Source organism: Lycorma delicatula, chromosome 10 (genome assembly GCF_047948215.1).
Source record: "Lycorma delicatula isolate Av1 chromosome 10, ASM4794821v1, whole genome shotgun sequence".
In the NCBI taxonomy this organism is placed as follows: Eukaryota; Metazoa; Arthropoda; class Insecta; order Hemiptera; family Fulgoridae; genus Lycorma; species Lycorma delicatula.
The window spans coordinates 78,488,221-78,509,458 of NC_134464.1; the positions used below are offsets into that span (position 1 = coordinate 78,488,221).

Here is a 21,238-nt window from a genome sequence, read left to right on the forward strand (position 1 = left end):
GTACTTACGCTAAACAAAGAATCGCAATATAGATATACCGTACTTTTATTACTTTCCAATTTCAAGCCCGATTGTAATTTTAAAAATGTACAGATCAATCTTCAGGAGGTCCCGGGTTTGAATCCCGGTCAGGTATGGCATTTTTCATACGCTACAAATTTCGGTCGGGGCTAAATGACGATAGTAGTCGATGCCCGTTATCTCACAAAAAAACCAAAGGTTAAACTGTGTTGCACACACACACACACACGCGCGCGCGCGCGCGCGCGCGCGCAGAGAGAGTGTGAGAGACACACATCATTAAATAGAAACATTAAATGAAGAAATAAGAAAATGTGTGGGAATATAATTTTTTTCTTGTCAGCAAGACTTAATAATAAAATCAAAACAAAACCGACATAAATCGATCTGTAATGGTAATTTATAACCATAAATTACACGATATAAAAATTGATCCATACTAACAGTCTTCTTTTATTCAATAATAAATAATATTTTGACATATTAGAGGCTAACTCAAAGGTTTTCGAAGAGAAATTCTAAACAATTTACGGCCGTCTATGTAAAAGGTTCTTATTTTGCTTAAATAAAAAATAAAACCGTCATTCGCTTGTTTTTATTTTCAACCGACTTCTCACGTACGTTAAAAATATCTATAAATCAGTAAAAACGGAAGATGTAATCGCTCGATCGTTTCATTATTTTTTAACCGAACCGTGTACGCTATTCTGCCGGGATACTGGCGATCGGAAATTTTTCGCGAATATTTGACGCGTTTCAAATGTCATTTATATATATATATATATATATATATATATATATATATATATATATATATATATATATATAAATTAGCTTACAATCTATTTAATATTTTAATTAATTTTTTTCACAAAAACACACAGTAGATTACGGTTTTAATTGTGTTCCTGAACTTAAAAATTATTATACTTAATAACAGGAAAAGATATATCGGTTTAAAATTCCGCTATAAAATTTAAATTTAAAAAATTTATTTCGTCCAGGATGTTTTATAAATATTCTATTTCTACGCAAATTGGTTTACCGCCCGGCCTTGGAAAACACTCTTTCTGAGAGAAGTGATGTTGCAGGTAAACAGGAGTATTTTAAATTTATCTCGTATAATTCAGGTAATGAATTTTTATACAATTCCAAAGGAATTTTCCGTCTATTTAATCGTGGCATTTCCAAATACCGTCGTATTTGCAATATTCCGTTTGTTCCAGGGGTAGTTGTTGTTTGCACCTTCGTAATATTTCTTCAAATAAACTCCAAAGACAATCGTTAGGATTTGTTGTGTCTGAGATTCTAAGATTTCTATTTACGGCCGAGTATCGACGTCCATTCGCTTTGAATCGATTAAATTTGTAACCTCATCGGTTACCCGTTCTTTCCATTTTCTTCTACGTCAAATGCGGTTTTTTTTTATCTCGCATCAACGAAAGTAGCTTTGGCTACTGATTTATTATCTTCCAAACGACCAAAACTTCTGCCGGTAACATCAACTAAATTTTCTTTTAAATTAACTCCGATATTTGTTTTTAGGGAGTAAAAAAATCGATGTTTGTCGCAACCCTCTTACTAAGGGGACAATTAAACCCCATCGTCGGATATTTTTCTCCTGACAACTCGATAGTCATTTGCCGAACAGGCTTTAAAACAGCAATACAATCGGTGTCGATTATCCATTCTAAGGCATCCAAAGATCGAAGTGCTTTTGGAATTTCGGATACAGTAACGGATAATGGATCTTTAAATAGCCTTTCCGGCATCACTAAAATAGAATTCCACCTGTTAAGTTTTAATACAGGTTATCCCATGATCGGTTATTAATTTGTTAGTTGCCGTAACACTACTTTTAAAATATGAAACAAGACACCTGCATTTTTTCAATAAATCTGACAACTCTTTGTTCTTTTTATCATCATCTTGTACAGCTAACTTAAGCTTGTGAGACGCACACGGACGGTAATGCAAATTTAAATGTTCATTAATCGCATTCTTTATTTTACATCCGTTGTCTGCAACTACTGTCACTATTTTATCGGTGATATTCCGTTCTTCGAAAATCGTTTTTAAGATGTAGCCGACTGCCACTCCTGTTTGAGCGACTGACATTTCCCGAGTCGCCGGTACAATTGAATGAAGTTTGTTACCGCGTGTAAAATGTAACAAACGATTTATTGCCATCGGTCCACCAAATATCGGTAGTTACTGAAACACGTTTTATTGAATTTAGATATTTGTAACTTTTTCCGACGTCGAGAATAAATTACCTAATTCTTCATTTAACTGTAAAGGATGTTTCCGTATTAAGTGCTCTTTTAGGTTTGTAATATAATCGAAAAACATTAATGTTTTTTTGCAAATTTTACAACAAACACTTTTGTTGTCTTCATTTATAGCAAACAATGTTTAAACGATCGATGATTTCCCTTCATAATTCTACTTCATAAATAAAAGTAAAAAAGAAACTTTCTTAACGGCTAAATTATAAACGAAAAGTAATCAAACTATAAAACCAAAGTTTAACGGAATAATCTCTAAACGAGTAAATTCTAATAAGTAATAATTCCGACGATAGTAAAATAAATGAAAAATTCTGTAAACCGAATTAATAAAACTAAAGTAACCAAATTGAAAAACGCTACTGTTTAACGCTACCTGAAAACGGTGACAAATAACACCGTAAGAATTGACGCAATACATATAAACAAAAAAAAAACTAAGTTACCAAAATATTAGCGACTGATTAACAACGCGATAATAATTCAAATAAAACCGCAGCCTCTGCAGAAATTAATTTTTAGGGAGCGATTAATCGCGGCGCCAGTAACCCGTAGACAGTCAAAACTTGTTAAATGAAAATTACTCAACCTATGTATTATATCTTATTCGATGTTTGTACTCGTGCAAAAAATAAGTAACGTTCACATTTCAAATGAATCATTCGATTATTTATATCGTTCCATTACTAATATCTCTATTATAAAAATCAATCGATTTATCCCATCCCTAGAGACGAGGGTAGTAAAATAAACAATTAATATTGGAGTTCGTAGGTATTAAAAGTGACAAGCTAATAATTGTAGTTCGAACCGGGTCGCTTCTGTTTTAAATCTCTCATCCTATTCATATGAAAGTAATTTCGCTCTCTAATAGATAATTTTCGGTACGTTTTTGAAATAAAATAAACTGTAAAACAATCGCATATAGAATTACTAAACAAGAAGGAAAATATGCGAGTTATATGACAACTGAATTTCGTTGTAATAAAACAGGTTTGGCTAATTACCTTTGAATTATTAAAATAAAATCTATTGGGAATTCAATAAAAATAACGTTTGATAAATTTAGTACGCTTCATTATAAGAAAATTGTAATAAAATAGAAAAATTCCAGTACAGTACGTAACTTGATTTATTTCTCTACACCTAGCGGCAGCCTATTTGGAAACATCTTGGATTTAAAATGCATTACGATTTTGATTCGACGAAGTAGATGCGTACATTACAGACGCGAAAGAAACAGAGCACCGTGTGAAAATTCAGATAGCCGTACTCAACGATCGGCGAAATCGTTAAAAGATAGTATAAAAACCTTTATTGTACAGATAAGTTTCTCAGTTAACAGAATAATCTACGAATTACACGAAAAAGGCGACGTAATTTTTTCCACATAAAAGTAATAACTGAAATCGGTCAACCGAGTTTAAAAATTAGTCGGATCTAAAGTTATTTAATAATAAACTCCATTGCCCGGTCAAAGTAGTCCAGAATATACATATTTTTTTAATTCACCATCGCTTGGGAAGCGAAATAACGGAAATCAAGTAAATCAAATAACTGTAAGAAAATCCGTAACAATGAGGACTTGGAATTTAGCGTTTGAAATACCGATGCTTTTTTATTACATTTCATTCGACGTACAAGTGTAAAAATTACCTGCGGCAGAAAAGTTTCACACAAAAAACTTTCTGATGCTAATCTAACGTGTCACCTACTAAACGGAGAATATTAGAGGAAAATCCTTCATTATATATAAATATATATATATATATATATATATATATATATATACTTACACACACACACAAACACGCAGCCAACACTACTCCATATTGTTGGTAAGTACATCATATCCCGCCAAAATTTTAATGCACATAATCAGAAAATTTTATAAAACATTACGTATCACGCTAAGATAAAAATAAGAAGTAACAAACTTAATACAAAATAATTCCAAATAGTAATTAAATAATAAACTATACGAAATACTGAGTACTTTAACCCACAGATTACTTTAAATAATCGCACGGAATACTACTACATACATATTTATAAAAATATATAAAATTTATATATATATATATATAGAGAGAGAGAGAGAGCCTATGACAGTGGTTCCCAAAATTTTCCGAGCCGCGGCGTCCTTTATGAATTAAAAGTTTTTCCATGGCGCTTTACCCTAAGTATGAATACTAGTATGTAAGAGAAAAATAAATAAAAAACTCGTGTATCTTCATTATTTAATTTTTTGTTTTTTCATTAACAACTATAAATGTTTCGTTCAATTAATTATGAAACTTTTTAAATATTTCGCAGCGTCGCTGTGAGAGGCCGCGGCGCGCAGTATGGGAATCATTGGCCTACGACGCTCCCGGTAACGAAAGGATTCCAACGTGGAGCCGTACATCTAAATCGGTTCGGCCGTTGAGCTGCAAAGATGGAACATACATACGCACAAACATACACCCTAAATACATTACATTCTTTTTCGTGCAGTCGTGTAACAATCGAGAACGTGATAAAACTGAGATTTAAAAAGTATAGCGCGTATAATTACAGTTTGTTAAATATAAGAAAATCTTGATGCGTTTAGTTTACGAAGGGGAAGGATAATACACCCAAAAGAAATGAGATCGGTATATTTCCAAGAATAATTTGCAATAATGTAGTTGAACGAACGAAATCTACGAATCGTTTCCGGGATAGTAGACGTTTTATCAGAAAACGTACTTTCGCTAAACGTTATTGTAAAAGTATACAGAAGGTAAACGTTTACTTGGAAGACGAAAATTTACAAGTTTGTATTACAATACGGTGTAATATTTAAGGTTTTCACTACTAGCGAAAAAACTAAAAGAAAATTAAAACCGCATCTACATCTTTTTTAAAGTAAATAAAACCTAACGCAAAAATAAATAAAACGGATGATATTTACATTTATCGATACAAAAAGAACCAAAAGGTAAATTCAATTACGATAGAACATTTTTGCAACTACGTGTTTATATATTTCATAAATAATTCTACACAAGGTCCTCGTAACACCGCACTAATATTTTCAGTTTTCATAATTACAAACCGATAGAGACTGAAACTTGTCTCCTCTCTGTTACTACTTCAAATCTTGAATTCAAAATTAAAGCCGCTAATAATTTAGATGTCCATAGTACGTCGACTGTGCAACTTCAAACTTCTATCGCGATTAGAAACTCGGTTTTTAAATGTCTTGTTGTTCATCGTGAATTAAATCCATTTTCAAGATGTAAAGCGATCGCATCTTAATTTTTCAAGTCGCAAATAATTTGGAAAATATCCGTACTGTTTATTATACCGATTTAAATTGTATTAGACTGTCGTTTAAAATTACTCCTCACAACTGCAAATCGCTAAGAATTTTGACATTATTCGCTTTAACATTTAATATTCGTTTATCGTCGATTGAAAATTACAAATACAATTTTATTCAACATATTTATCTTTGACGCAGATAGCAAAAGAAACCTTGTGCGCTATCCGCCAGTTCATATTATTATAACAGGAAGATTAAAAAAGGAATTAATGAAAAATACAATAATTACCTAAATAAATATACATGATACGTAAAAATTTTAATTGAAAAATTAAGTAAAAAAAAAATGCATAGCATCAGAATGTAAAATTATTTAAATCTACATTGAAATTGTATAAAACCAAAAATAAAAAAAAACAAGATAACTATGATAACACAACAATAAATATTTAAAAGACAACGGAATACAAATTATGAATTTATACTGTATGTGGATTTTTTAACGTTAAGTAGTATATTATTAATTTATTTTGTCGTATGATATTCATTATAATATGTTAAATTTATTGTTATTAGTGCGGATTATTTTTCTCTTTCGATGTGGTAATTTAATATATATATTCAATTGTGCTTCACCCGTTCATCTATTTATTTTACTGGATTACTCTTTATTATTTGGACGTTAAAATGGTCGGGGCCTCTTTAGAAAATATAATGGTGTAATACGAAAATTAATGTTTGCAAACTGTTGTTTGAAAAGAATGCGGTATAAGTATTTTTTCCTGCCGAACGAGTATTGTACGGTGTATTTTTAAAATTAAATTCATTTTTATATTTGTTTACGTGTAGTATTACTTTCTTGACATATATTTATTTCTTTCAAAGTAGGTACTTTAAATTCTTCTTGAAAATATGGTCGGTGCAGCCGGTAGACGGAATTACGTCATCGGGACTGTTTTGTAAACGTGAAGATTTGTTTACGTATAATTTAAATTCATATAGTCGCATAATAGCAAGAAATTAATTTAACAAGTTATTATTATCATCGTGAATATTCAAATTCGTATTAAAAATACGTAATCATCCGTCTTTATATTTTGTAAATAAGAATCTAAGCCGATCAGGGAAAAAATGTATGTTCTGGAAGGCGATCGATTAACGGCAATCGGTTTAAGGTTGTTCTTGTTATCGATTCTAAAATTAATATCAACTGAATTCGCACTTTGTGTAACTCTTTCATTATCTCGTGTTAATATTTTTTTATATAAATATAAAATAAATAAAAAATAATATAAATAAAATTTATAAAAATAAATTATAATATAATAATAAACATTCTTATCTACAAATATTATCACGGCACAGATGAAGTCCTACGCAAGTACTACGGCATGAAAATAAACAAAACAAAACGAAAGTAATGAAATGTAGTAGAAATAATGAAGATAGACCTCTGAATGTGAAAATACGAAGAGAAAATATTATCGAGGTAGAAGAATTTTGTTATTTGGGAAGTAGAATTACTAAAGATGGACGAAGCAGGAGCGATATAAAATGCCGAATAGCGCAGGCGAAACGAGCTTTCAGTCAGAAATATAATTTGCTTACATCACAAAATTAATTTAAACGTCAGAAAAGATTTTTGAAAGTATACGGTTGGAGCGTAGCTTTCTATGGAAGTGAAACTTGAACGATCGGAGTACCTGAAAAGAAATGATTAGAAGCTTTTTCGAAATGCGATGCTACAGTAGAAAGTTAAAAATCAGACGGGTGGATAAAGCGATAAATGAAGAGGTGTTGCGGCAAATAGATGAAGAAAGAAACATTTGGAAAAATATAGTTAAAAGAAGAGACGGACTTCTAGGCCACATATTAAGGCATCCTGGAATAATCGCTTTAAATTTGGAGGGACAGGTAGAAGGAAAAAACTGTGCAGGCAGGCAACGTTTGGAATATATAAAACAAATTGTTAGGGATATAGGATGTAGAGGGTATACTGAAATGAAACGACTAGCACCAGATAGGGAATCTTGGAGAGCTGCATCAAACCAGTCAAACATACCGTCACTGTTGGTGAATTTATTATTCTGAATCAATACGTTATAACCTAATCTGAAATTAAATTCGATGTCATCACCGATCCATGTTCGGTCGATATAATAATTTGAAACCTAACGTTACTATTACTTAAGTAAAAAACAAATCCATCAAAAATTTTTCTTGTACTTTTTATGTTCATATGAATTACGTTTAGGGTTAAAATACAATCAAGGATTAAAATTTAAAAAATCATTTACTTCTACTGTATCGTAGCAGTCATTCGCTATTAAATCATCTAATTCATTATTTTAAGGCGTAATAGCATAAATAGTTAAGTTAACATCATTAACATGTCTCATGAGAAATGAAAAATAAACACAATAGCAATAATAACAACACAATTAAATAATAAATCTTAAATACCCGATTTCTGTCGGGCTAAAATTAATATCTGTTATCTGAACAATCAATTAAATACGTAAAATATTAAATTTTCTGTTACCCGTTAAAAAATTAACGCCTACACAATTATAGTGAAACATAATGAAAAAGAGTATATCAGAATCAACGTATTTTATTCATCGTTTTTTACTTCGGTTTTTTAATCCGTTTTACAGTCTTTATAGGGGATAATACTATTTCGCTATAAAAACATCTATATCTGTTTATAGTTTTCTTCGGTCATTTTATCAAATAATATCCCAATACTAATTTTACGTAACATTTGCATTCTATTTCTCTTTAACGTACGAGAAAAGATAAAAGATTTACTGAAAGTGAACGCTGCATTTAGGGATGAAAACTTACTTAATCAGGTACAGTTACTTAATTCACATAACCTCATTAAATCTATTCGGTAGAAGAGAGAGAGTGTGTCTACGAGCGAATGTGTTATGCGATGTCGATAATTAGACGCAAAAATTATTTTACTATTTAATTTAATTGTATTTTTAAGGGCTCCTTTTTGTATTTTGTTACAGATATATTTATTGATCGGTCAACTTATACTGTACTTTTTAATGTTTGCGGTAGCTTTAGTTTTGTCATATATAATAAAATAATAACTAAGGTAATAAGTTAATAGTTCAATTTAAAATATTTAATTAATCTATCCGTATACAATCTACCGATTAAAAAAAAAAAAAACAAAAATGTGGCATATTTTATTGTAGTGTTTCTAATTCTGGTGTATATTATTATATTGTTTTTTGGGATAATATTTAGATTTCAAATAAAATAAAAAAACAAACGTGTAATATTAAATCGATTTTATTACGAGACCGGTAAAGGATTTTGAAATTTCAAGGAACGATTTATTTAGGTTCAACGGCACAAAACAATCGCGTATTAGTTAAACAATCGGTAACCTATAAATTCGTTTCAAAATCAAAAGGCAAATTTATAAATTGACTACGTATATTTCGATTAATGGATTTGCGTTAGTGTAATTTGATACGATAACGGCATTTTGAGTATAAGTAAGCTAATTTCAAATTCTTCTACCTTTTTATTATTTTTTCAAAATTAGACGTTCATAATTAAAATTAATAATTATTAATTTTAATTAAAGATTAAAAAACAGATCACAAACTAGAAAAGTTAGCTCTTATTCCGACTAATGAATATACAAGGATATTTTCACTAAACAATAATACTTATGCGATAAGAAGCAAACTTACTGTATTAGCGATAAAAATGGTAATTAAAAATTATTATGGAATAAACTGGAAACAGAGTGTTCATAATTTCAAAAATAGTGGATCGGATTTGTTTTCCGATTTAATAAATCAAAGGATATTTCGATGCTGTGTGACACGACTGAGTGTCGTCAGTACGAGAAAATCGTACGAATCAATAAATTAATACATACATTTACGTAATAAATATTTTCTAAATAAATAAAATCAAAATATTTCATATATTCTACTTACATTATTAAAGTCGTGTTTTGCCTGATATCCATTTATAAAATTTTATTTGTTACTTAGTAAAACATTTCATCACAAAACTTTGTTTCACCGCAGTATATCGCATTAATGAAGGAAATACGCTAATGAAAATTAAACATATTAAAAAAAAAAACTTGTAATCCAAAAGCAGCATAATTCAAATTCTTTTTTTACTTTATTTTAAATACATAAATTTTAATTTCATCAATTATAGGCTGTTTCAAAAAAAAAAGAAAAAGATTAATTTTAAAATTAATGATTTATCTTTGCTAACTATATACAACTTAATTCTAGTTCTCTCTCTTTAGACAGCATTACGGGCTGATGAAAAAAAAAACTTTTACGATGACTAATATTTTCATGCCACACCCTCTCATCGACATGAACAGCGGTCACATACAAACCATTTGTTAAAGTTTTTTTCTATAGTATCACTTGTCCTTGAAAGCATTACATAAAATAGCGTCTGTCTTTTTGGTTTAACTACTTTTAACTGAATTCTTTTTTTTTAGCACAAGCGGCAGTGTAATTATAAAAAGAGTTTTAGAATATAACATATATGTTAAAGTTTTATGGTTGTCATCAATTCCTTTATAGATATACATAACTCTTGTACGAACAAATACAAAAAATATTTCGATAAATAAAACTTTTTTTCAGACTTAATAGGGAATATAGAATGAGAAATTAAATAGTTTCCTGTCTTCACCAAAACACGAATATATATTTTAAATATCGATATACCGATTCAAAATGTTTATAACGATCGCCAAATGGATTATCTAATTAATAAACATCATTACTTTCATACTAAATAGCACTCTTAATTAGTAATATTAGTGTACAAGATATTTTACATACATCACAGTCACTAGAAAAAATAGAAATAATATATAAAACAAGAAATTAATGTACGAGTTTTGCGCAAAATCCTTTAAAAAAAAGAATGACATTAGAATATGAATCATCACCCTACAACTATCCAATGATGTTGCCAATGTGTTCACCTTAAAATCGTTTGTAATCTTTGCAACGAATCTTACATGCGTAATAATGTAATAATAATATTGAATACGTAATAAATAATTTGATCAAACCGAGTAATAAACCCACCGGGTCGATCTAGTGGTGAACGCGTCTTCCCAAGTAAGCCGACTTGGAAGACGAGAGTTCCAGCGTTCAAATACTAGTAATGGCAGTTAGTTACTTTGTCTAGCATTTGGCTAACATTTGCACGCATCAGGTACACTCTCGACCTAACAGATCACGGCAATTAGGAAATGTCGATGTAAATTCCCGCTCTTCCGATTTCCAAACTTCAAACGGGGTATTTCCTCCCGAGATATTTTTTAACGGATATATGTATGCACGTAAAGCTTGTCTGTTTGTTCTCCGATCACGCGAGAATCAACCGACCGATCGCTTTCAAATTTGCAGGATACATTTGTGATATTCCAACGAAGGTTTTAAAACGTAGACCGAGGCCCTAGCGCCCTTAGAAATAAAGTTGTGAAGCAAAGATATACGTTAAAGAAAAAAGAGACGGTAAAAGACTACACTTCATTTACGTTCATACATATCACTCTCAGTCATCCTCTGAAGTAATACCTTACGTTAGTTCCGGAGGCTAAACAGAAAAAAAGTTACAATTATTCTGGATTCTGTAATTCAGTTTCTTTTTCATGTTTCTGTAAAGCCTGAATATTTATATTGTTACTTATGACTATTATTCTCACAACCTTGAGGATAAACAACTGAGCAAAGATGAGGGTGCGGAACCTTCTGGATAGACGGAAATGGCGAGCGACGTCAGCTCTGCGTCCCTAAGATAGGCCCCCGAGGAGCTTCTGAATTCACTCCGGGGTTCGACTGGACCCTGAGGGTCCAGGTACTGGCTAGCCGGGGGGGCTAGTATCTATGTCTATGTATGTATGTGTGTAAAAACTAAAAAAATGGAAAAAATAAAGCTAGAAGGAAAGTTTTAAATTGCGATAAAAATAAAATTCCTAAAGGATTATGAATGGACTGAAAAAATATTTTTAATCTAATTACGTTTTCTTTATATTACACTTATCTTTACCAATTCCGCGCGCGCAACAGACACACACACACATTATATTTATATTTGACGGACATTATTTACGCTTTAGAGCATATAAATCACACAAATAATTACAGCATCATACGAAGTTAAACAAATTCGACAATACAATAATCTCATTTGACAGATTTATTAATTTTTTTTCTCGAAGTTTACTATTCCCAATCTTATTATATGACTATTATTACCACATATTTATTTTAAACGAAATAAATAAGATAAAAAATGAACCGTTTAGAAAAATACATATATACTGCAATTCCTTTGTAATCAGATATATATATATATATATATACAGTCAATTTGTATTTTTATTTGAAAATCCTTACCCTACCGATTGATGTTTTTTCCATATGTTAGGGGTGATGAGGGAAGCTTAACTGCAGATTTTTAACATCCTCCTCCCATAGATTTTTGAAAAACTCCAAAGGTTTTTTAAATGCATTTTTCTCTGAATTTATGCATTTTAGAGAAACGTTTTTCAAACAAAAAATGTAGAGGACATTCTCTTCTACAATTAATGTCTTTGAAGTTATGTCATATAATTTGAAATTGAAATAGTAGGTGGCGCTGAAGTTGTAAAAAACGTGTTTTTTCGGGTTTTTCACCGGAAAAAATTGTTTTTCGTCTGTATTGCATTTGGTAAAGTCGTTAATCTCAAAAAAACACACGACTTTTATTTATACAATTTTCTTGTACGACTTACCGTTTTGGAGCTGTAGCTTGTGAAAGTGTGGAAATGTTGTGAATCGGGCACGTGTTCGAAACCGGTCTACTCGTTTACAACGTTTTTTTTTTACAACTTCAGCGCCACCTAGTATTTCAATTTCAAATTATACGGCATAGCTTCAAAGCCATTAATTGTAGAGGAGAATATCCTCTACATTTTTTGTTTTGAAAAACTTTTCTCTAAAACGCATAGATTCAGAGAAAAACGCATTTCAAAAACCTTTTGCGTATTTCGAGTTTTTCAAAAAACTACGGGAGGGGATGTTAAAAATCTGGAGTTAAGCTTCCCTCATCACCCCTAATGCACGGACAAAAGATCAAACGGTAGATAAGGATTTTCAAATACAGCCTGTTTTGATGACAAATTGCCTGTACTAATACAGAAATTCACACGTTTCAATATGATAATAAAATAAAAAATCGTTTTATCTTATTTAATAATAAATAATATTTTGACATATTTTATACTAGCCCGAGAATCCACGACAGTAATATGCACAATTTATGCCTAACAACCACGGAAAACGTTCTTGTTTCCTCTCATCTGGAAATAAAACTTTCATTCATTTGTTTATACGTTCAACTAACTTTACTCGTATCTTATAAGGAGATTTAACTATAAAAATACCTTATAAATCGGTTAAATTGAAAAAGATGTAACTTGTATCTTAAGTAATTGTTCGTTTCCATCAAATAATATTTGCGTTTTTATCAATTTTTTTCTTAAATTGTACGTATTAATTTTTCTCTAATATAATATATAAATATATATATCAAAAATTATCTGTAAGAGTATAAAGGGATCGATCAACATATCAGCGTAGAAAGAGGAAATAAAATGCGTAACCTTTTTACACGACAAGGTTTTTTTTTGAAAATGAAACGCAGGATATTAAACAGATGATTTCAAAATTAGAAAACATCGAGCGAAAAATGAATCTTCGTAAAAAAAAAAATAATTAAAAGCTATTGAATATATATGCATAAAAGAGAAAAAAATTGAACGATACTTTAATAAAATTGTAAAAATTTAAAATCGTGAAATAAAATAATAAAATTAGAATAGCAATAGTTAAGGAAATATACGGCTAAAGTGTGTCCCAAAAAGAATCATCCGATTTAAATCGTATGTATTTTGAAAAATATTGAATATAAAAACTTAAGATTAATTTTGTATTAAAGGTTTATTCGTAAAGTTTCTTTATATACCAAGTCATAACTGCTCAAAATGCATCCCTTGGGACGACGGTGCACGGTATCTTTATTTTTTGTTTGAAGCACCTACCATCAGCTATTCCGGTATCTCACCGCCTCTAGAGTTCGTAGGCCAAAGCCTTTACCTGCAGTCCTCAGACTCAGACTTTTCGTGTTGTGGCACTTACCACGCTACATGTTCCCCCTTCCTTTATAACTTATCCGAATCGACCTCTAGTAGAGGGAAAAGTCGGTTTTCAAGCGTATCGAGACACGTTGTTCCCACAAAAGTGTTCTCTAAGAAAAAAATATTGACCGTACACCTTTTCCCCCGAAACCGCACAAAAAATATAACTTTGGAAGAGTCTCTCTCATGCTGTCCAAATTCACGCGGCATCTTTCCGTACCCCGTCATTCTAATATCGATCGTAGCGGTTCACCTTCCCGCTTAAATGAAAAGTAGCATCGTCATTAAACACTAAGCGCGTTACAAAATAGTCATCTTCTTCCTCCGCCTTATTAAGGACGAATTCACAAAATTCCACTCGTCGGTGTTTTTGGTGTCACCTTCATAAAGAGATTGCGCTAACCGAATCCTGTACGGTTTCATAAGCAAACGACACACAAAACAAACCGGATAGACGTTCTGAGAACGTTTACTTTTCTACCGGCACGGCGAGTTTATTTTCGGGGGCTGCTAGAGAAAGTCAGACGGATTCGTTCCATATCTTGGTCTGACACACGGGGTAGTCCGCTTGATTTCCCTTACGTAGACAACCCGTGTCTTTAAATCGTCTATACGAGCCTAATTCTCTTAGCGGAAGGACGTTCAGCGCCGTACTCGCTATGGAAATCACACCGAACAGTAAATACGAACTCACGCTGTGCGAGAACAAGCGTGATTTCTGTCGTAAAGTCGCCATTTTTTCTAACGTTGAAGCGAACGAAGTTCTGGAGCTACCCAGCGGCAACCTCGTGAAATTCGAGAGTTCCCGCTTTCTAACGGTACTTTGCTCGATCAAAACGGACTAAAAGCTAAATAGTTATGAAATTTCAAAATCGGATGATCTTTTAGAAACACGCATATTATTTAACAGAAACTGTACTTACGTAAGAAGATATTAGAGTTATAGAAGCATCTTATGTAAAGTTATGTTTGGAGTATGCGTAAGTACGCATGAAACACCGAGACTAAGAAAAAAAAAGAGGCTTAGGAGATTTCAAATGTGAAATTGAAGAAAAAGACAAATTAACAACGAATCTGAAATCTTTAGATCTGCTGTCTGGTGAAATAAGATAACAAAATGCGCCACCGAATCGGTCTAGTGGTGAACGCGTCTTCCTAAATCAGCCGATTTGGAAGTCGAGAGTTCCAGCGTTCAAGTCCTAGTAAAATCAGTTACTTTTATACGGATTTGAATACTAGATCGTGGATACCGGTGTTCTTTGGCGGTTGAATTTCAATTAACCACGCATCTCAGGAACGGTCGAATTGAGACTGTACAAATACCTCATTTACAGATACATATCTCTCTGAAGTAATACCTGGACGGTAATTCCCGGAGGCTAAACAGGAAAAAGAAAGAAAAAGATGGGTTACCCGAAAATGTTCGGTATTTATAACGAATCCTACGATTAGCCGTAGGATGTTGAAATTTTAGATTAGGGCTGTTGTAACATTAATTGTGGACCACACTTTTCGATTGCGATCGAAATTAAAATAAAATTTTAATTTATGAAATGTTTGGATCTTAAAGGGAAGGCTCATCGATTCCAATCACACTTCATAACGTTTTTTTATTTTAATTTTTTATTTATTTTTTTAACTTTCATTTTTTTAGTTTAAATATATTGCTTTAATAATTATTAACCCATTATTTAAAAAAAAAAAATTACAATAATAAATACAATAAATCACAATTCAATAATAATATATATATATATGAAAAAAATCAGAAGTTATTAGTGAAATAAAATTTAATGGAATTTTAAAAACGGGTATATCTAATAGATTTGGTGAAGTATCTGATTATTTAATATTAATTGAAAATTATAATTTATAATCGTATTATTTTTGGATTTTCTACTTTAATTTCTGTTTAATTTTATTTACATTAATTAAAGTTAATTACAGACTGACTGAAAAATAGACCCACATAAGAACAACAAGATATACACTGAGATATGCATGCCGGATCTTTAATAAGGTCCAAAAAATGTGTATCTTTTAGTTCATTACTCTTCTGATATTGTCGCACAATATTCTTGCCAAGTCGGAGCTGATCGTCATTTCATTTATTTGTTTCTTGTTGGCGATCGTTTAATCGCTCTTTGATTTCATATAATTCGTTATATTATACTTAAAAATTTACGGGCGATGTACTGTATATAGAAATTGTGAAATAAAATTAATAGAAAAATGAAGAACGGCAAAGTTAAGATCGTCCAAGGTGAAACGATAATCGACAGAAAAATATCATTGTCGGCCATAATGATGTACCGCAACGAAAACTAACAGAAAATTTTGAAGAAATGAAGCTTCAGTACATCGGTAACAAACACGCGGATGAAAAATCGCTCGATCAGGAGAGAGAGTTAATAGATACTAGGTCGATAAGGGGAAAAGCACAGATCAGGAATATTCTAACATCAGGGTATGGAGTAGGGAAAATTAGTAATCTCAGTTAGTTTTTAAAATTTCAAAATACGATTTTGAGTTCTAAAAATTCAAAAAATAAACGATATATGGGATGTATCTTATTTAGAAAAAGTAGGGCTAAGAGAGTAGGATAATCGACTGTATGAATAATATGTAACTGATATTTTATGCGACTGGAATAGTATCAACAAAAATTAGAATAAGGAAAAACAAGTTTTTTTTTGTCTTCAGTCATTTGACTGGTTTGATGCAGCTCTCCAAGATTCCCTATCTAGTCTAGTGCTAACAAAAAGTAATGGAAATATTTATGCTCATTTGAAATAATATCGATCGAGAAATAAATTGTGAAGATTTTATTATTTAATCTAGCGATAAAAATAAGAATTGTAAATATGTTTCTTTAGATGTTAATGAAAATTTAATTAAACGCATATAACAGAGATGCAGTATTTTTTGTCAAGTGTACCGCAAAAGGAAAAAATAAAAATTATTAGATTTTGTGGTCAAGGACACACGTCGCCAGCAGTTTTGTCGATTTCGCAATACCGGCTAGAATTTGTCAACAAATGTGAACTTACCAACGAATTACACACGCAAGATTATTGTTAATAATAATAATGGGTGGGGAAGACGATGTTACCAATCTATCGAGCATTTCTGTTCGTGAGGCGAGTACGTAACATTCGGTTGTGCAGTGTAAATGTTTTGTTATCGATAAATCATTGCGGTAAGCTCTTTACAAGATTTAAGTTATCTAAATATTTTATTTAATTCTGACTTACTGTTCGCGGCTGTTTCTGTGTTGTCGGAATGTAATAAAAATAGGTAAAATTAGATTTTATTATTTTTGTATTTGCAAATATAATGTGTGTTCGATGCAGAGTGTAATATTTTCAGTTTAGTCTTCTGTTCTTGTAGCGTAAATGTTATTTACCGTATTGTTTTTCTTTATTATAGTTGACGCGTAAACTCTTCTTGCGATTCTGGTATATAATTATAAATTTAACAAACTTTAAATAGCGTTTATGCGACTTATTATTTTTTTCTTTTATCTTTCGTAACCGCTACCCGACCAGATCCTCTCAGAACATTAGGAAACGATAACGAAAAGACTTTAAGGAATAGGAACGTATCTCATCGACCCCAATAATAGTAAAATTTTATATAGAAATAACCCACTACTTTACGCAAGAAAGAGTTGCAGGAATCCGGATTTTTAGACGTTAGTGAATTAAATTTTTATAAGGCTCATATTTATGTATTGTATTGTAATCAGCAGCTCCCGGGTATTTTTGGGGGAAGGAGGAGTTAGTATTTAGCATATGCAAGCGTTTTCCTGGAATATTAGTAATTCTAAAAGATAATACGTTAAAGTTTTTTATTTTTATGAAATCTATCTTTATCTTGTGCACTCACTACATAGCAATAACTGAGATGCGCAGAGCAGCATGGCGCATCACGTGTCCCCTCTGCACCAATAGCAACAGAGAAGGGAAGCGCAGCTGGCCTGGCAGCACACACACACACACACACACACTCACTCACTCACACGCACACTCAAAGGCGAAGAAGCATCCAAAAAAAATGTCTACCAGCAAAGTTAATATTAAAATTAAAAACCGTAAAATTCTACAATAAATCACAGAATCGTGATCAAATCACTTGTAAAATTGATCAAATCACTTGAAAATGTTCACCAAAATATACTCTATGCCCTAATACTAATCGAGTAAATATTTAATTAATAAATATTTAATAAAAAACAGAAAACTGAGGGACGCGAAAACATGTGGTTTTAATACGGCCCTTTTACCTAAAATATATCCTTCTTTACACGTGAAAAAGATATTGTTTTAAACGGTTAATTACTTAAGAATTAAAAACTACATGAAGTCAATAAACGAACCCGTAATTTAAATGCTAATGTTAATCGGTAAAACAAATAAAATAAATTCGTGTGATGTAAAGATTATTAAATATATAATCAAGTTTTTAATTTAACTCTTAACTGGGCCCGCAAAGGTAGTCTTACCCACGAGTGCGTGGGGTCGCTTTCTTTCATTAATTAAAATTTTATTGGGGGCTATAACTCTGGAACCGATGAAAACAAGTACCGCTTACGATATATCGCAGAAAACCTCTCGATCAGAGCTTATTACTTCAGTTAAGAAAAAGTTCAAAATCTAATTTTTTTAAATTTTGGCTTTTTTTTGGACGCTTTTGGTTCATCCGATTGTAATCAAAAGGGGAGGTGCACAACTAGATGTGTTACAACTGTTTTAAATCCAAAATTCCAACATTCTACGGCCAATCGTTTTTGAGCTACGCGAGGTAATTACGTACGCACATACATATGTACAGACGTCACGCAAAAACAAGTGAAAATGGATATTTCCGTTGAAATCTGAAAACCGAAATTATTCCCGATTACAATACTTCCTTTTACGTAAAAATAAAAGTTGTAAATTATAAGTAAAAAATAACTAAAACACTTTAAGGAATATATCTTATCGATCCTAATAACGGTAAAATTATATAAATAAATAACCCACAGTATGCGAAAAAATCGCGGGCATCCAAAATTATATAATGAACTAAGTTTTGATTAGTCTCGACGCACAGAATTTTATATAAGTTTAAAAACATTAGCTTTAGATAAAATTAATTTGTCACCTGTTAAAAAGAAAAAAAAAATTATTACTAGTGAAATATCTATTAGAATTTTGTTATCGCTTGTAATTTTAGTAATCGTTAATTGTGTAATGTAATGTAGAATATTTAAATAAAAAGATCACTCGCTACCAGAAGAACGTTTATTATTATTTTTAAAAAAATGTATTTTCAACGGAAAATGTTAACACACTTAAAAAGCGCGTAACATTTTTTTATAATAAATAATAGAATCCGTATTTATAATTTTTCAGATTTTTCTTTCAGCGGTAAATCTATTGGTTCTCTGATGTGTGTAATTTTCACGCGAATAAATAACAACAGACTTCGATTTTTCAAAAGGGGTGAAGGAAGGTAAAAAACAAAAAAAAATTGCCCCTGCCTCTGGTTAATTTGCTAAAAAAACATAAATAAAAATAATAAATTTAACGAGATACGATGTACTGCCACCTCCAAGATTAAAAGAACCGAGCCAGGTTGAAACATAAAGTTCGATTGTTTTATAAATATTTCCGTTTGATATGCAGATTTCTTTAATTTCTAAGGCGCTATAAACATTTTATAAAAACTCGGAATTCGCAAGCAAAGAAATCTACTTTTTTGCACCGCTCAAATTTATTCGTTATTACGGGCAATTTTTCTTGAAATAGATAAAAACAAATTACGCCTTCCAAAAATGTACTAAGCATTTTTCAAAAAAATAACATTTCAATGGATATAAAATTTATTTTATTACGCAAAAATAACAAAAAAACTTAAAATATGAATCTGATTTACCTATCTTAAAATAATAATCGCAATCTTGACGGGTGATTTACAAATAATATCTAATTTTTCATCTGAACTATTACTTACAACCAGCTCGAACAATATTTATCGTTAAAATTACAGCTTGTAAACATTACAATTACTTTCTATTTTAACTTTAACTTCATTGTAATTACGGCAGCTATCCTATTAATTTTGTCCGTAATTTAAACCTAATTTTTTTTTCCGAATTTAGAAATAATTGCAAATAAAATTACTCTTTACTCGCAGACGATAATAAACCGATGAAAACGTTACTAATATGACACGATGGTGGATAAATTGAGAAAATGAAGACGGAAATGATCATAATTTTATAAGGAATACGTTACCGTTCGTAATTTCAAAGAAAAATCTGTTGTTTAATTGAAATCCATCCAAATCGTTTTCGGTAAACTGACCGGGTGTTGCGTGCTGAACGGATTTTGTTGTCGGTTTTGCTTGCATTGTTTTATAAAGGTGTGATATTTGTTTGATACGTTTACGACCGTCGCCTATCAGTTTTACGTACCTGTAGTTTACAGAAATAAACACACCACTAACTCAAAGATGGAAATCTTCTTTTAATTTACGGTTATTATCAAAACGATATCCACCTTTCCTTTTCCTGATTGGAATGAGTTAATCGATCTACGGATGTATTATGGATTTATTCTACCGAATGTTTTTTAAATCCCGTTAAAAAACGTAATAAATCTTTTAAAATGTTTAAACTTTCTACATCCGTTTATTAAATATAACGGAATAATTAACGAAACGTTAATTGTGTTTTAAGCACGATCTGAAGCAGAGTTCCAAAAATTTTGAGAAACTACGTTAACCGAATAAATTATCGTAAAATACGGTAAAAAATAAGAAATTATTTATTACTCGTATCTTAAAAGTTATTATGCGTATAATTTCTTAAAAATGTCGTGTTGCCTTTCTAGTATTATTATGGGGATTAAAAATTCCACAGTAGAAATAAATGTACATTTTTAACGTGGATAACCTATATATATATGTCTGATACGAGATAGTAATAGCGTATATAAGTAATTTAAGTGTTTATTGTGGCGATTTTGAAACCGGGATAAAGTTGTACATATTCATTATGCAGCATTTGTATGCTTTTTATATTTACCAAATTTAAAAAAAATATTTTGTTCTTTTGAAATAGTTTTCTCATTTTCGAGGTTTATTTATTAAATCGCTCGCTAATTTACGTAACTTATATTGGATTTTACTATAAGTTTCATTAATTTTTTATACTGTATTCACTTCTCTGTACAGCGTTTAAAAACAGCTGTCAAAAATGGGAAAATAGAATACGGGTCGAGTTGAAATTTAATAAAAATAAAATGTTGATATCAGTATTTTTAATAATATTCATTTTTTTTTCTTTCCGTAGGGGGGGGGGGGAATCTCTGCCAGCCGCCGTCAGGCCAGCACTGACGGCAGTGCGGGGTTCTCCCCCGCTAAAAAAAAACCTGCCCCCCTATCGTGCAGGGC

At 31.1% G+C, this 21,238-nt stretch overlaps 2 protein-coding genes across 2 annotated transcripts in view; both read left to right on the forward strand.

Annotated features, from left to right (window-relative positions):
• Positions 1-21,238, forward strand: part of LOC142330890 (alpha-(1,6)-fucosyltransferase-like) — a 99,927-nt gene that overhangs the window by 52,954 nt on the left and 25,735 nt on the right. The window lies entirely within an intron of this gene.
• LOC142331826 (uncharacterized) overlaps positions 16,910-21,238 on the forward strand; it is a 28,497-nt gene continuing 24,168 nt past the window's right edge. Inside the window, exon 1 of the mRNA XM_075377968.1 lies at positions 16,910-17,095. The gene's annotated coding sequence lies outside the window, so the exon portion shown is untranslated. The remainder of the gene's footprint in view (positions 17,096-21,238) is intronic.